Genomic DNA, 8,798 nt, shown 5'->3' with positions numbered 1-8,798 from the left:
GGACACCCTTCAGGGCAAACCAGCCGGCCCCCACCCGTGCACCAGGCCTCTATCCTATATAGTAAAAGGGTAATATGCAAACTGACCCTAACAGCAGAAAGACTGGGAATGACTGGTCACTATGACACACACTGACCACCAGGGGGCAGACGCTCAATGCAGGAGCTGCCCTCTAGGGTCAGTGCACTCCCACATGGGGGAGCTCTGCTCAGCCACAAGCCAGGCTGATGGCTGCCAGTACAGCGGTGGTGGTGGGAGCCTCTCGTGCCTCCTCAGCAGCGCTAAGGATATCCGACTACAGCTTAGGTCTGCTCCCTGTTGGCAAGTGGGCATCCCCTGAGGGCTGCCGGGCTGCCAGAGGGATGTCTGATTGCCATCTTAGGCCCAATCCCCCGGGGAGCAGGCCTAAGCCAGCAAGTGGTCACTCCCCAGGGGTTCCAGACTGCGAGAGGGCACAGGCCGGGCTGAGGGACCCCCTGCCCCCGAGTGCACAAATTTTTGTGCACCGGGCCTCTAGTCTCTAGTGTATATGTGTGTGTGTGTGTGTATATATATTCTGATACAAGAAAAAATAATTGGGATGTATGCATTCTATATGACACTTAGAAAAAGTCCAATATGTTCATAATGAAAAATCAAATAATGTCATATAATAATGACACAATGTTAATATTGTTAAAACTTTATGTCAAATATTTCTAAATTTAGCTAGAAATAAAAATCTTTAGGAAAACATTTAAATATTTGATGCCAACACATAAGATCCATTTTAGAGGAGACTCCTGTAATATTACTTTCCTATTTGGTTATTAACCTAAGTGATGCTCTTTTACTGGGTTTCATATGTGCTGTAGATCCTGCTGGGGAAGCATAAAACTGAACTCATTTAGGAAGAGGCAATGTGGCCATATGAGAAAAAATGCCATATGTGAAAGCTCACTTTATGCCTGTTGAAATTTTTGTATTTCAGGTCTCCTAGGGACATGTCCATTGTGCTATTGTATAATTTTATCAGCAGGAGCTTCTGCTGAATATTTTCTCTTCTTTCAAAAGCCATATTTTGGTAGCGCTAACTTCAAAACTTAATGTTGCAACATCTGTGCCCATACACCTGGGAGCCTTAGAAGATGTATCCTGAAGATTATCTACATTTTCTAATCTTACAGAATGTTACAAAATGAGAGGAAAAGGTTATACATTTCTCCTGGTCTGAAATTTTTTGAAAGAAACCCCTTTATATCTCCTTAGGAAGAGTCTCAAAATAAAAGAGAGCCAATATTTATAGAACTATAAAGAACATCCCTAAAAATGTAATAGAATACTAATTTGTTTTTGTTTGCAGATAAGAATGTCTTAATACATATGTGAAACTTTCCATTAAGAGATACTGTGAAGATACACAAAACCTGGAGCTATTTTCTCAATGATGTTTTCAAAGAAGATCCTTTAATACCTATATGAAACAAAAGAAAATTCTACTACTTTGAATTTATTTACTATTTTGAGTCTGTGGATCTACCTATAAATCACGGCTGCTTCTTTATGAATCATTATGTTTCAAGCCTGAAACTGATACCATTGTAATGATCTAGTTATTCATAATAGGAAAAGAGCAATGGAAAGGCCAGACATTATAGGGATGTCATTTGGGCAGCTTCACCAGGAAGGAAGTTGCAACTTTGCACTCCCTGGGGAACCACTGGCCCATTCCCTGCAAATTACTGAGGAAAGGAGTCCAACAGATGGGAGATAGACACATGCCCAGTAAAGTTGGGGTGACATAGGGAAGGTACTCGCTTGTCAATCTAGCCGGGGGAACCATGGATTGGCCAGAATGGGCATGACCACTGCAAGCCCATGAAAATGTGGGGACACGTAATCCCCTAAACAGTGGAGTTCCCTCTCTCTTGTTGCTCTCTTGGCTCTTGACTCACGGGGTGCTCTTGTTCCTGCTCCCTTGTGTTCATTCATATGGCCCATAGCCATGAGGACCTCACATTCAATGGACTGATGGACTGCAACAGGAAACACAAACTCGGCTAGCCTGACTGCTCCAACATGGAACAGAAACTCTGGACGCTAGCTCTAATTCTAGCTCTATGAAAGCCATAGCTACGCTTCTTTTTATTGTGGGGCTGAGGGAGAGGGGACCTTGGAAATTCAGGGATTTAATTCCATGCAAATGAAACTTTCTCATTCTGTGTGATCTCAAAAATTTCTTTTTTTGGGGGGTGGGGGGTATATCGCAAGAATTCCACTCCCACAAACAACAGTTGGGGACAAGGACCTCTCCCTACCGGTAACAGATGGCAACACAGATGGGACCCTACCAGGAGAATTGACTAATGGAAAGTGTGGAAAGCATCTCTTCTCTGCTCCTCCCCTGCAAAAGCACACTGGCAGCCTGCAAACCAGCACTTGGAGGGTGAAACAGCAGGAGAAGAACCTGGCCTGGATGGTGGGGAGAAACCCGTCTCCCTGGCCTGGGAGTTTGAGAATTCATTTCTCACCCTATCTACTGAATTAGTGCTTGGCTGGATTTTTCACTTGTTTTTCTCTGCCCTACACCACTTTTGCCTCTTTGGATGCAGACCCAGGAGAAAGCAGCACCCTGCTCCCAGCATCGAAGCCACAACAAGCTCCAGGAAATGCTGGGCAAGTACAAGACCCCGATGTTGCCACAAGTTTATGCCTAGTGCCCAAATTCTCTTCCCCATTTACAAAACTCATCTCTCCACTCCTCTCTGCATTTTGCCAGTGTTTCTATGGTTTATCTTCCCTCTGCTTCCACCCCAACATGACTCAGACTACAGCTTTGGATCTGCTGTCTTGGATCCAGCACTGTGGGCCTCTGCAGGGCAATGGGCACATGGGTGCCAGGAGAATCCAGAATGCATGGAGCTGGCACGCACTTGCCACTGCCTTGGGATTTATTTCTGGTGCATGAAAGCCCAAATGCCCCCAACTTTCTTAAGCCCTGGGAGGTCCTGGCAGCACTGTGCCTAGGACAGGGCTCCCAGCCCAGCATGGCCTGACGCCCAGACCGTTGCTTCCCTCTGTTCCCCCTCTCCCCTCTGCTTCTACCCTTAGAGTGTGCCTGCCTAGGCAGGGCACAGCTTTAATTTCCAGGTACCAAGGTGCTGACGGGGGAGGGTTTGCATAAACTTATGAACAATAATAGATACAGAGGCAGAGCTGCTTCAAACTGATTGTCAAACTGCAGCGGGAAGGCCAGGGAGGGTTGCGGGGCAGGAGGGAGGGGGGTAAGAGATCAACTGAAGGACTTGTATGCATGCATATAAGCATAACCAATGGACATAAGACACTGGGGGGTAGGGGAGGCCAGGGGATTGTCAAGTGCTATGCTAGAAAGCACCACCCTGACAGCCAGGCTGCTTAAGGGCAGAAATAAATTTTAGTTTCTATTACAAATGCAACTGCTATATTTCTGACTTCTGTCAACATTGCTACTTGCCATTAATGCTTCTTCCACATATAACTAATACAGAAAAACCTCAAATATACAGGTGCTCAGAGAAATGAAAGTTTTTTATGAAGTAACCTTGGAGACTGACTGCAAACACAATTTAATCCCAGGGCCTGGGTGTTAAATCTCTGTCTTGTCAAGTTAACAGAGAATGCTCTTTCTCCCCTCCTCTAGCTCAGTGAAAGAATATAATTTTTCTGACCAAGACAGTAAAGGGTGAAAACTTCCAATAGCATCAGAGACCATCAGAAGCACCCCTGTGGAGTTCAATAAACCCAACTAAACAGTGCCTGATCAACTCTGACTGTTGGTAAAACTCGACATCTGGGCAAAATTATATTACTATTTTGGGAAGGTCTCAGCCCCTGACGCAGTCTCATGTCACTGAAACTGATAGTGGGGTGTTGTGTAGCAATCCTAGGCTCTGGCAACATGACGTCGAAACTAGGAAAAATTGGGGATACGCATATTTTCCCATAGCTATCAAAAGGACAAAATATTTTGGGGTTTTTCCCCCAAAGATAACAGTAGTACAATCTCCATTCACAGTGCCTTGAAAATGCCTACTCTGGCAAGGAATTTTATTCTGGGTTTTTCAAGAAAAGGACTGTTCGCCTCTAAAGTGCTAATACCTGGTCTCCAAAAGGACTCTTATATGAGCCATCTACTGGAATGCAGAATCTGAGAAATAGATCTTATGTGAAACAGAGCTATCTAAGCCAATCAGTTTAACTCATTGATTTGTTAAATCGGTGAATTTTTCTAAATGGTACTTTTATCCATGGAAGTATATCTTTTAAAATGTTAGTGTGTTTGGCAGTAAATGAACCTATGTTTCTAAAAGTTATAGAATGTGTTTGCCAACCTTGGACGTGATAATTACATGATAATTGCTTACTTTTTGCTTTTCCTCCCTACTTACCCCTCCAGAATTTGGCAATTCTTAATAACTGGATCATGGCGATATGTTTCTTTGCATAAATCCAATTAAGACCAGTCTTCACCTGTGTTCTTTTAACCAAGACTTTGACCTGAATGCCATGTCTAAGAGATTCATGCCTAGACTCCGGATGTCACCAGAAAGCCTTATGAAACTAGTATTGACTTCCAAAGCCAATCAAAGCCCACTGGAGAAATAGCCTGATACTTTGCATGGTCATGTGGTTCATGCAGTCTTTCCAGGTAAGGGATAAAAGTTGCTTTCCTGAAAGATGGCAAGGAAGGAACCTCAAGATATCTTTGGGGACCTCAAGGACTTGAGAAATTGTTCCAAACCTACAGTTATTACAGGCAAAGCCTGATGGCAACTGTGGCTGGGCTTCTTCACCCTGAGGGTCTGATACAGCTCAATCTAAAGATTCCTTGTGAAAATTCCAGCAAAGCAAATTTGAAAAAGCCTGTGTGATCTATTTGATCAGTTACTATTCTTGTTGTGTTTAGGCAAATAATCGGGCCAAATTAAAACTGGACTTAACGCAGTTTCTTTAATGGAAATGAGGGTAATCTTAGGGAGTAAAACTGTATTTCAAAGGGAAATCAGAAAACCCAATTGAGAATATTGGACTCCAGTGCAGTTAACTGTTTTTAAAGTTTTGTTTTTAAGGCTCTGTCTTTGTATGCCATACAGAACTCATCACCTGATGACATCACCAGAGATGTTCTAACTGCAGAAAATCTATCAGGTTGTCACTCCTTGATTTCATTCCAACAAAAGCCTTGCATCTGGAAGTCTTCTCAACTGGTTTATGATTTGCTGTATTCATTACCCTCTGTGTTTTGTAGTCTTCTATTTTCATAGAATGTATGTCCTTATTTGCCTGATTGCTTGTTCACACAATATAAATCTGACTTTAGAGGCCATCTGCATCACTGTCTCCTGAAATTAGACTCAACAGTTTGGACTTATGGTTGATTCAATGAAGTATGGACAGTCTATTGGCATTGCTTGAAATTGCTTTTCCTTTTCTGACCAAATGGTTCCGACAGAAGAGGCCCAGAGTTTCTCATGGGGGACATTTTATAACATTTCCCTTAGTTTATTTGAGTTAAGTATGATGGGCAGAAGAGCTTCAGAAAGGTTCGACCCACCTCCCTCCAGGGAAGCCACTCCTCCAACCTAATCTAGAACATTGTCAAGTTAGTCATTTCCTTTATTACATGGGTTTATACCTCTCACCAGACCTTTAGTTACTATAAGTCCCCTTATATTCAAATTATGCCTTTTAACTTTATTGTCAAGTTTTTCACTTCTAGAATAAAACAAGGATGCCGGTTTGTCCAACAAGCTAGCCTCTGGACATCATCTATGCCACCTCCCAGGGACACTAGACTGACCTGAACTGTAAAAAATCCCTCTTCCCTGCATGAAGACTCCATTCCTTTTTGCTTCCTCTTCCTCTGTCAGATAGGGGAGAAACTCTAAGCCTTGGGATAGGCAGATCTATGCCCCTTGAGAGCAAGAAGCATTTAGAAGAAGATATAGAGACCTTTGTCCATTTGCCCTTTGTAGGATTACAAAGAGGTTAGTTCTCTCTAAAGGGGGACTGATACCTTTGTAATTAGCTAGTAATTAATAATAGAAAAGGAACAAGTGGAAGGTCAGATATTATAGTCATGTCATTTGGGCAGGAACCTGCAATTTTGCACTCCCCAGGGAACCACTAACCCATTCTATGCAGACTACTGAGGGAAGGGATCCAATGAAGGGGAGATAGACACATGCTCAGTAAAGCTGGGGTGACATAGGAAGGTATTGGCTTGTCAGTCTAGCCTGGGGAGCCATGACTTGGCCAGAATGGGCATGGCCACTGCAAGCCCATGAATTTGGGAACACATAATCCCCTAAACAAAGCAGTTCACTCTCTCGTTGCTCTCCTGGCTCTGGGCTCACGAGACTCACTCATTCCTGCTTCCTTTTATTCATGGCCATGCAGATCCCACATGAAACCAACTGGTGGGCTGCGACAGGACACACAAACCCAGCATGGAACAGAAACTCTGGACACTGGCTCTAATTCTAGCACTATGAAGGCCACAGTTACATATCTTCTATGGTGGGACTGAGGGAGAGGGGACCTTGGAAATTCAGGGATTTAATTCCATGTTAACAAAAATTACTGACTCTCCTGGGCATGTCTCAGAAAATTATTTTTCTTGGGATATTGCAAGAATTCCACTCCCATGAACAAAGGTGGGGACAAGGACTTCTTCCCACCGGTAACAAAATTATTATAATGTTGTCTGTCAATTCTCAATTAAAAAAAATTAAAATTATGGTTGATTCAGCATTTCTCAAACAGAAGATTGAGATCTTGACAAAGAAAAAGGACTTTATGAATAAGAGAGATGTCTTTCATCTCACCTTTTATTAATTATTTTACCGTTTTAGAATAAAAAATGCCTATTGAAACTCGCTGCAGGTGATGGTGCTAAAAATGGAGTGTGCAGAACAATTTTTGTTGAAGGATAATGTAGCATATGTAAAGTTTATATAGATGCAAATAGTTAGGAAGGACAATGGATGTATTTGAGGAACTCCACATGTGGATTCTCTTGACTTTGTCACCAATTTATCAAGTTATGATCAATACTAAGTGCTTATGGCATGATTCCTATGCCCCAGGTCCTGGAAGCTTTTCATGTGCTAACTCAAACTTTCACCACTACTGATGTGACTTTTGTCATCACCATCTTACAGATAAGAAAACTGAGGCATTGAAAGATTAAATAACTTGTCCAGGTTCACCCAGCTTGCTAATTAGGGGCAGAGCTAGAGCAGAGCACCCTGAATCTACGTTGCCCCATTTTCCTTTGGTTACTTTTCTTATATGTAACAGAATAGCTTTTAAGTTTGCTTTGAAGCAAATAATAAAACAATAAAGGTAATGCATTTTAAGTTATTTCAAACTTAAACAGAAATATTCAAGGCAAGGTGAATCTAAGTATTTGTGGCAAAGAAGGGAAGGGCCAATGTAGTTAATTCATGACCACAGGCATTATTACTCTCCTACAGATAAAAGTCAGATCTTAACAAAACACATTAAACTTCAAAGTTTTGACAGTCAAGTAGCAGAAGTTGACCTCATTTCTTTCTCACATGTCATTTCCCTGTTTGCAGAAGAGATTGGTAGCATCACAAGGGAGGGTAAACAGTGGGTAGTTAACCAACTCCTCAGTAGTTACAGGAGTACTCAATGCTAGAGAAGTCGCTGTGAGGAGGGTGACATGTCCATGTGTGCTGAACATGAGTTTTTTTTTCCCTGGAGGACAAGTTAATAAAAAGAATATGTATACCCATTTAATGTTTCTCATTGGCATTGTCAAGACATACACGGTACAAAAGAAATAATTTCTGCTATAGAGAAACTATTCAGGCAAGCACCACTCGGCATTTGATATTTTAGAAGTACAATTGAAGGGAGCAATGCCAGGTAACTGTGGCTAAAGTAAGGGTTGTATCAAATGTCTGTTATCATCGTCATACATAAAATACACCAAATATCTCATTTACTTGACTTGCCAGGAACATGGTGACATGAGCCTGAACTAGAATTTGCAATACAGAAAGGCTATTAGACGCAGAGACATGGAAGAATATTGGGTTCTATATTGAAAATTACAAAAAAAAGAGGTGTCATAATCACTAACATGGCTTACTAATTAAACTGTATCAATGCCCCTTCAAGAAGAGTTCATAATTTGGAAGCTGTAGCTACTATTGACCTGATTTTACAATTGAGATCATGTCTGCATTTTAATTTGGAAACAAAATTGATCACTGTGTTCTATAAACAAGGCCTGTCAAGTTATTACTTTGCAACTGCTTTGCAAACACATATTTATTTAAGAGCAGCATGATTTATGATATAGTGTTCCAGAGAAATCATTTCACTTCATATTTCATATTTTAGTTTCTTTTAAGAGATTGCTTTATATATGAAAATGGAATTCTTCAAGTTCTTCAGTAAATATTGAATTTCTTTGATAATGGTTTTTTAAAATAGATTCTTAAAAAATATTTCTATCTTTACTACAATATGTTGACTTCTTGCCCCAAATACTGTTTTAAAATTTACAGTGTTCATTCCTCTTATGTCTTCAAAAATTATAATGCTATTATTTTCAACAGTATTCTATATTATGGCATCCTAATATTACCAGGCAAAGCTTGCAATTTAGAAGGTTCATGTAATGTACATATTTTACATAAATTGTTTCTTCAATCACTACCATATAAAGGATGGCAGAATAAAGTCAATACTAAAGGTGACATTTGTTTTATAGCCATTTAAAATTTTCTAAGACTCATCCA

At 41.0% G+C, this 8,798-nt stretch overlaps 1 protein-coding gene across 3 annotated transcripts in view; it reads right to left on the bottom strand.

Annotated features, from left to right (window-relative positions):
* Positions 1-8,798, bottom strand: part of MACROD2 (MACRO domain containing 2) — a 1,947,520-nt gene that overhangs the window by 68,865 nt on the left and 1,869,857 nt on the right. The window lies entirely within an intron of this gene.

The sequence above is a fragment of the Myotis brandtii genome, unplaced genomic scaffold (genome assembly GCF_000412655.1).
Source record: "Myotis brandtii unplaced genomic scaffold, ASM41265v1 scaffold137, whole genome shotgun sequence".
Classification (NCBI taxonomy): Eukaryota; Metazoa; Chordata; class Mammalia; order Chiroptera; family Vespertilionidae; genus Myotis; species Myotis brandtii.
This window is presented reverse-complemented; position numbering and strand designations above follow the sequence as displayed.